Consider the following 9,755-nt stretch of genomic DNA (forward strand, 5'->3'; position numbering starts at 1 on the left):
GCTGTTGCTATTAACACTCTCCTTTCGCCGCCCTGTTCGCCACCCTGAGTCCCGTTGGGAATAGGAGCAATAGTTAGGGCGGCATATAAATAAAACAAATCTCAAATCTCAATCTCAATCTCCTACAAGAACAACAAAAATCAGAATCAACAGATTTGAATTACAAATCACAGAAATCGAGTCAACAGTGCTACCATACTTCTAGATCAGGGCTGTCAAAGTATCAGCCCATGGGCCATATTCATCACCTGCTGGCCATGCCCATAACTGGTTCCAAGACATCATGTGATGCCGCTGTGTTGATGTGACTTTGACACTCCTGTTTTAGATCATTCTTTCCTCCTTCCCCTCTGCAATCAAGAAATGGCAATCTCTCTCACAGTGAAAGCCATAATAGTCATGGAAGTGCCCTATATATATGAACACATCCTTTTCTCTGGCTAAACTAGCTGAAGCATCATCAATAACATAAAAAATAATTGCCTTGTTTCATCCATCATGAATGCCCAGTGGTTATTCCATCACTTCCTTCGTGGATTTGCGATAGCAGAAAGGGGCTAATCATGCCATAGTAAAAGGGGCAAGGAATAACGAGGGTGAAATAATGCTCAAAAATTTCATTTCTTGATTTCAGATGCAGCTCACTGTGACCCCTGCCCAGAAGATCAGTATCCCAACAAGGACAAGGATCACTGCATTGCCAAGATGCTCCACTTCCTCTCCTATCAAGAGACCCTGGGATACACTTTAGTGTCTCTCACTCTTTCTCTCTCCATGATCACATTGGCAGTCCTAGCAGTTTTCATTAAGCATCGTGACACACCAATTGTGAAAGCCAATAACAGAGATCTCACCTACATAGCAATAGCAATAGCAATAGTTAGGCTTATATACCGCTTCATAGGGCTTTCAGCCCTCTCTAAGCAGTTTACAGAGTTAGCATATTGCCCCCAACAACAATCTGGGTCCTCATTTTACCCACCTCGGAAGGATGGAAGGCTGAGTCAACCTTGAGCCTGGTGGGATTTGAACAGCCAAACTGCTGAACTGCAGTCAGCTGAAGTAGCCTGCAGTGCTGCATTTAACCACTGCGCCACCTCGGCTCTTCCTGGTCTCCCTTCTGCTCTGCTCTGCTTCCTCTGTTCCTTCCTCTTCATTGGTCAACCCAGGAAGCTGACTTGTCTCATCCGACAAATTACGTTTGCCTTTTCCCTTGCAGTTTCCTCTGTGTTGGCAAAAACTATCATGGTGGTTCTGGCCTTCATGGCCACCAAGCCAGGGAACATGTCAAGGAAACTCTTAGGAAAACCATTGATTAACTCCATTGTCTTAGTCTGTCCTCTGATCCAAGCAATTTTTTGTGTCATCTGGCTGATAATCTCTCCCCCATTTCCCAACTTGGACTTCCACTCCTTGGTTGGAGAGGCCATCTTGGAGTGTAATGAAGGCTCAACTTCAATGTTTTATGGTGTCCTTGCCTATCTGGGTTTCCTGGCTCTTGTCAGTTTCACTGTGGCCTTTCTGGCTAGGAAATTGCCTGACAGCTTTAATGAAGCCAAGTTCATTACTTTTAGCATGCTGGTCTTTTGCAGTGTATGGATCAGCTTCCTCCCCACTTACCTGAGCACCAAAGGGAAGTCCATGGTGGCCGTGGAGATCTTCTCCATCTTGGCGTCTGGGGCTGGTCTCTTGGTTTGTATCTTTTTTCCCAAATGTTATATTATTCTATTAAGACCTGATATGAATCAGAGAGAAAATATAATGAGGCACAAGAATCTCTGATTTATGCAGGAAATGGAAACTTTTATTTTGATTTTTTTAATCACATTTGTCAAAAATAATGAATATTAAATAATTGGTAATCAAATGATTTGCCTGACCATAAAATATCAGTTAATCATCTTTCATTTTTTTCATTTCCCCTTGTTGTCTTCAGTGAGGCTCCAGTGATCAACGTGGAACTATACCTTGATAGAAAAGATGTATTACATATAAGTTTTTTAAATTTAAAACTATGGCTTTGAATGGCATGAAGGTTTTGTGTTTCTAAGATCAGCAGATGGTAGAGCTTTATCATTCGTCTGTTCTGAATATCCCATCTAAAGTTGGGAAGGTGACATGACCTCACATCATCAATTATGCAGCCCAATGACTTTTCCTAAAGCTTCTAGGTGGGTCAGATGCAAAGGGGGGGGAGTGTTGGGGAAGATATTTAAAGGGTGCCCCATACAGGTACCAGTCATCTCTTGTTTGAAAAGTCCACCTGAGGCTACCCTTGAAAAGTATCTGGAAGCTTGCTCTGGTGCCGAATGCAGCTTTCTGGCAACTTTGGGCACCGGATGAAGGGCACACATGACACCTCTCTGGCACAAGCTTCACTGAGTTCCAACCTCCTTCAGTGTCCAAATCAAGATGTTGGTTATGACCTTTAAAGTCCTACATGGCATTGGTCCAGGTTACCTATGAAACCATCTTCATCCCATTAGTGTAGAATCTCCCAATCCACAACAGCAGAGAAAGTATGTTTGATTTGTATACCACCCAGAGTCTCTCTGTGAGTCAGATGGGCCATTTAGCATTTGATCAATAAAATAAATGTCCCAAAGGGTGGGTTCCATAGCAGAAGTGTCCTGTCTCCTGGGTCTGAAGAGATGGAAGTCTTTTGCAGATGAGACCTGTCCTTTCCTTTCTGGCTGACCCGATGGGTGAAACCAGAGAGTGGGGGTTTCTCAAAATGACCTGGTTCCATCCATGTAGGGTATTGAAGGTCAAAACTCTACCTTTCATTCCATCTGGAAACAAACCAGCAACCTATGAACTTCATAAGGCAGAGATGTGATGTGCTGTTCTGGGAGCACACATAACTTCCCACAGTGCTGTGTTTTGCACAAACTAAATGCTGTTCAAGATCAGCCCCATGGAGAATTCATTACAACCAGGACATGAATAATTGTGAACAGACCCTCATGAACCATGAGGGTGGTCTCTTGAGAGACCGCCTTCTGCCAATTACATCCCTGCGACCAATAAGATCACATAGATTAGGCCTCCTCCGTATACCATCGGCCAGCCAGTGTCGGCTGGCAACTACAAGGAGGAGGGCCTTCTCAGTAGTAGCCCCGACCCTTTGGAACGAGCTCCCCGTAGAGATTCGCACCCTCGCCACCGTCCAGGCCTTCCGCACAGCCTTGAAGAACTGGCTCGCCCGTCAGGCCTGGGGACAAGGATAGTTCCCCTCCCGAATGATGAATGTATGTTGTCTACTATTTTATTATATGTCTTATCTTAATGTCTGTATTCCCCTTCCCGATTTTATGTGAGCCGCCCTGAGTCCCCTCAGGGAAAAGGGCGGCCTACAAATATTAATAAAATCACAAAAAATCACAAACCAGAAACGGGTGCAACTGGCACCCAAACACACCTTTGTAAAGGATCTCCTAGATACAACTGCCAACTACACTTTGAGTAGGAGCCAGGAGTTATGAAGGACCTCAGATTATACACAGCACCTGTTTGGGGCAAAGGTGGTAAAATCTCATATTCAGAAGAGCCTCAAGCTCAAAACAAAATTTTACTTTATTTTTATTTTTAAACATAAAAAACAACATTAAAAATTCTTTCTATACATACTGTAGAAAGTGTATCAGTTGGTTACAAAAGGTTTTCATGCATCTCTTCCACAGTCATCAAGCATAATTCATATTAATTCAAGTATTTTAACTCAAATATTTATACATGTTACTCTTATACCTCCATTTATGTTTGACTATAATTATTTAAACTTCCTTCATCATAAACTATAGCAAAATTTAACACATAACCACATACTGGCATTTTGTTTAATATTTCTAAAATCCTCCAATAACACTGAATCCTTATGTCCTATTCTAGCTAAACATCCATTATATTTAATAACAGACTTTTCTAATCCTCCTGTCCGGAACACTGTTTGCAGTTTTCATCTAGTTTCCTTATATTATACTCATGTATATGTATATAGGTTGTCATCGTTATCCCTCCTTTATTTGACTATATCCTGTATCATAACATTTTCCCCCTAATAATCAAAACTTAACTGTATCTAGCTTGATTCTTTTTTTATTAACCTTTGTATATAATCCAAAAGGATTTCTAATCTTCCTTTCATGAGTACCATTCAATATTCAGATCCAATTATTACTTATCATAACACTATACATTGTATACATTATTATCATTATCAATTATTTATTTAGTTATATCTATTATTACTAAGTTTAACTAAGTTTAACTAATTTTAAGTTATATTCTTCCATCTATCTACCTGTATCTTTCCAATAACAGAACAATCTCATATCTTCTACCGTTTGTGGTACCAATCCTCTAGTCATCTTCTTGGTCAGCTTTGTATGGACTTCTCTTAACACCTCCTTGCTTATAAGATCTCCCATATAATCTTGATGCTCTCTTTCTGTTTCCTTATTCAGTTTGTCTTTGATTGTCAGCAGTGTTATCAAAACTTTTGCTAGTGGAATTTCTTTCTTTAAGTCCATAGGTTTTTAAATTTTATCTTCTTCTATATCTTGACCCTTGAAGTAGATTTCCTCTCCATTTAATGTACTTCCTCAATTGAATCATCTCCTTGGGAGTCATAGAGTACATTTTTGGCTTTGGTAAGGTTACCCCAGCTTTCAAGTCTATGGCACAATCTGTGGGGCGGTGAGGTGGAAGGTAGTTTCTATCTTCCTCACTGAACACCTCCACCAAGTGGTGGAGACTTTTCAGCCTGCTGCCTCTTCATACGGTGAGCCAAAGGTTTTTTGGCAGGGGTTCTGGTACCAGGCTTTCGATAGGTGTTAATCTTGTGGTCTAGTATGATTGCAGTGGTGTACCAATCTTGGAGACATTCCGGGACCCCCTTATGGCACAAGCTTATTTCAGTTTGGGATCTAAGCCTTTTTTGAATGTGTAGACCAAGAATCTTTCTGGCCCATATTGTAGTATCCCAGCTATTCTCTGGAACTCCCAAACTAATTCCTTCACGGGACGACCAGCCTGTCGCAATGCCTGTATCTGGTCTTCAGCATCCACATTTTGGGCCACATCGCTAAATCAGGCGCACATCAGTTGGATGAACCCACTCACATCATCTAGCTCAGGAGCCGCTTCCTCATGGAGCTCTGCTATCCATTGTGCAGCCCCCTTTTCATTCATCCCCTCTGCTATTTCTTGGATCAACTATCGATCAGATGGGTATTGTGGGCCTACTTGATCAATGTACTTGATTCAGGAAGTAAGCCAGCTAATCTGGGGTCCTGTCGAATGTTGCATGAATCTGTGTGGGTGTGGGAGGAGGGGGCACTGGTGGTTGAACAGGGGCAGCCTGTTGGTCTGCTGCTTGGGTGATAAGCCCCTTTTCTTGGACCACACCTATCAGTTGGGCAAAAGCCTGTGGAGGCATTGCTGGGGAGGCTGGATCCTGTGGCAGCCCCAGTCCCTGGGTTTGCCCAGGGGCAGTTATCTGGAATGGCACTATCTGCTGGGAGGGGGCAGACGTCCATTGATATTTAGCCCATCCATGACCCAGGAAGAAAGCCCACCCTGGGTTTGCTTGATTCATGGGCTCGGAGCCACCCCTTTGCAGCTGGGGGGAGATGAATGTGTTCCAGGCCTCTTTCTACTGGCTGGATTGAACTACCCAATTTTGTGTGGGCCCTGGTTGCACTCCAGAAGGAGGGAGGGGTGCTGATGTGACTGATCTTGGCATTACCCCAGCAGTAAGGGTGTGGGTTGATTCGCTAGTTGCTGTGTGGAAGGAGCCAAGATCTCCACTCCACTGCGTAGTAAATTCTCTGCTAGGAAAGGAGAATGTGGGCGGTGCCAGGTTCCACTTATGTGGTCCTGAAGAGGAGAGGGAGTTTATTCCACTCACGTTTAGCCATCCAAATTGGTCTGGGAGCCCCATCAAAGAATGACTGCGTGAGGGTGGCTGAGATCTCCATTCATCAGACCTTCTAGCCATCATCCAGTCGTCTGTTGGAGCTTCCCTGGTGTCCCCCTCTCCTTCTAGTAGACATTCTTTGGAAGTCACAAATCCCAAGGCTTCATCTGATAATTCTAATTCAATTTGTGAGGGAATCCTGGGGTTTAGTTCCTTTCGCCAGGCTCCCAGCCGGAATTGCTTTTCTTTAGCCTCTGCAGCTTCAACTATTTCTTTAGAAGGCACATAGGTAGTCTTGACAAATACAAATGATCCATTATCTTTGGCCTTTTCTGCTGCATTTTTCCCTCCATCTTCACTGAAATTTCGTACTGCCCAGGGTTGGATCAGAATCCCTGACAGCTTCCCAGCTTGGGATGCTGATAAAATATTTTTAAGGGAGAATTGGGATAATGTCAGCATTCCAAATATCATGCAGAATCAAATCAGAGTCCAAGGCAAAGTTATCCTTAAAGTTCCAATTTAATAAAGCAGACATGTTGGCATCATGCTATGGAATCCCAATTCTGAAACTTCCTGGGATTCCACCCAGTTGAAAGTTCATGATCTTGTCCCCACACCCACAAATTCATCACATGGTCCAATCCTCTTCTTCCTCACTGCCATCTCCACCCAGCTGCTTCCGGTCAGGTGCCAAGGTGCAGAGACAAAGAATAACCTTGAGCTTCTAGAAAGGATTTTTTTATTTTGAAAACAACACATTCTACCCCTTGCTATCCTCCCCCCCCCTTAATGAGACTGTGGCAGGCCAAAGATTCTTAAAGGAACCGCTGCAGGCCTGACAAAAACTATATGGATATTTATTAGCGGTTAAGCAAGAAGAACAAGTTAAAGAAACAATGATTGCTTGGGGGGAAATTTTTGGATACGGGATTGATTTAGAGGAATGGCAAAAAATGTGGTCTCAAAATTACAAAATGACAATGTCAACAGCATATAAAGAAAATTTGTATAAGATGTTTTACAGGTTGCACTTACCCCCGACAAGAATAGCAAGAATGTTTAAGAATAAATCCAAACAATGTTATAAATGCCATCAGATATCGTGCTCATATTACCATATGTGGTGGACGTGTGCAGAAGCTAAAAGATACTGGACTAAAATCCACACGTGGTTGGAAAAAATGATAGAAAAACATATAGACTTTAAACCAGAGATATTTTTATTGGGGATTTTACCGGAAAAATAGAGTAGAGAATTGAAATATTTGATTGTAAATGTGTTAACAGTGCCTTTATTTGTATTTGCTAACAACTGAAAAAATGAGAAAATACCAATGCAGGAGGAAGTTTTTCAGAAAATAATGGAATGTGCCGAAATGAGCAAATTGACATTTAAAATTAGAGAACAAGAACATGAACAATTTTATAAGGTATGGGATTTATTTTATCAATGGTTAGACAAAAGATATGGAAATGAAATATGCTAGAGAATTTTATAATACAAGCATAATAAAGAGCCGAGGTGGTGCAGTGGTTAGAGTGCAGGACTACAGGCCACTTCAGCTGACTGCTAACTGCAGTTTAGTGGTTCAAATCTCACCGGCTCAAGGTTGACTCAGCCTTCCATCCTTCCAAGGTGGGTGAAATGAGGACCCAGACTGTGGGGGCAATATGCTGACTCTGTAAACCGCTTAGAGAGGGCTGAAAGCCCTATGAAGCAGAATATAAGTCGAGCTGCTATTGCTATATAATGAAATGATATAGAATATAATATAAAGATATACCACTATTGGGTGGATTTGGGATGATGTAATGAATTGTTATAATATAAATTAATTCAAAATTTAGAATCTCATATAAAATGAAGGAATAATAGTTATAGTCAAATAAATGATTAACAATGATAATGTGTATGTATGTGTATGTATACATATATACATATATACATATATACATATATACATATATACATATATACATATATACATATATACATATATACATATATACATACACACACACACACACACACACACACACACACACACACACACACACACACACACACACATATATATATATATATATATATATATATATATATATATATATATATATATATATATATATATTTAAAGTCACAACCCCTGGTATGCCCATGGGTTGTGACTTTAAATATATACCTTTCACCCTGGCCTGGCTGATAAGGAGTCGAGTTCTGTAGCTCAATGGTTAACACATCTGCCTAAGAGGCAATAGAGCACAGGTTCGATTCCCAGCAAGGGTATGGCTAGCTGTTGAGAGCTAAATAGCTTGAAATAGATCTATACTAGTCTCCCTTTATTTATTTATCAGCACAAATATAACATACATACATACATACATACATACATACATACATACATACATACATATATATGATTGATAATATGAGATTTTATATAATTTGTAAGTGAGGACTATGGAGAGGATGCACAAAAGTTTTGTAACCAACCGTCACACGTAGGTAACTGGAAGATGGTTTTATGTTTTATGTTTTGTTTGTGTATGTTTGTCATATATATATATATATATATATATATATATATATATATATATATATATATATATATATATGTAGGTCTCTAGTTGTTCGGGTTTTCTCCCGCGTAGAATTGGAGATGTCTTGGTGACGTTTCGACGAAGTCACATTCATCATCTTCAGGCTGCTGCTGACTACTTCAGGTTTGGTGTTTCCAGGAGTAGTGTGGGATCTTGGCTGTTTTGTTCCTTATAACTGCTGGTAGGGGATTAAATTGTAACTGCCAGTAGGGGATTAAGTTTTAACTGCCAGTAGAGGATTAAAACTGTCTAACACATACTTTATTCACAATGGACAAAGATACAAACAGATGGAAGGAGCACCCATGGGATCACCCCTCTCACCTGTCATTGCCAACCTCTACATGGAAAACTTTGAAACCCAAGCTCTAGAAAAATCTGATCACAAACCTAAACTCTGGCTCAGATATGTAGACGACACTTTCATAATCTGGCCACATGGGAAAGAACAACTGGACATCTTCCTTACACACCTCAACAGCCTACACCCCAAAATACAGTTCACCATGGAAACAGAAGTAAACAACCAACTCCCCTTCCTGGACGTCTTAGTCTACAGGAAATCTAACGGCTCCCTAGGACACACCATCTACCAGAAGAAAACACACACTAACCGCTATCTGCACGCACTCTCACACCACCACCCAGCCCAGATCAATTCCGTAGCCAAGACACTCATCTCCAGAACAAAACGCCTAGCTGATGAACAACACCTAAAAACCGAACTACACACTCTCACCAACGTACTGACATCCAATGGATTCCAAAGAAATAAGATCACCAACCTAATCCAAAAAGAAACCCCCACTAAAGTCCAGGACAGAGAACAAGAAAATGGAAAAGCCCTCCTCCCATACATAAAAGGCACCACAGACAAAATCAGCAAAATCCTCCGCAAACAAAACATCAAGACAGCATTCTGCACAGACCGGAAAATATCCACCATCCTAAGAAACCCCAAAGACAAAATTGAATTAGAAAATCAAGGAGTATATGAAATCCCATGCACTACTTGCCCCGCCACATACATCGGACAGACCAACAGAAGAATAAGTGCACGCATTGAAGAACACAAAAATGCAATCAAAAAAGAAGAACCAACTTCTTCCCTGGTCCAACACCTCAAAGCCACAGGACATAAAATTGACTTCAATAAGACAAGAACCATCGCCAAGGCCGAACACTTCAACAACCGTATAATCAGGGAAGCAATCGAAATAGAAAAACACCC

The sequence above is a fragment of the Thamnophis elegans genome, chromosome 1, assembly GCF_009769535.1.
Source record: "Thamnophis elegans isolate rThaEle1 chromosome 1, rThaEle1.pri, whole genome shotgun sequence".
NCBI classification, from domain to species: Eukaryota; Metazoa; Chordata; class Lepidosauria; order Squamata; family Colubridae; genus Thamnophis; species Thamnophis elegans.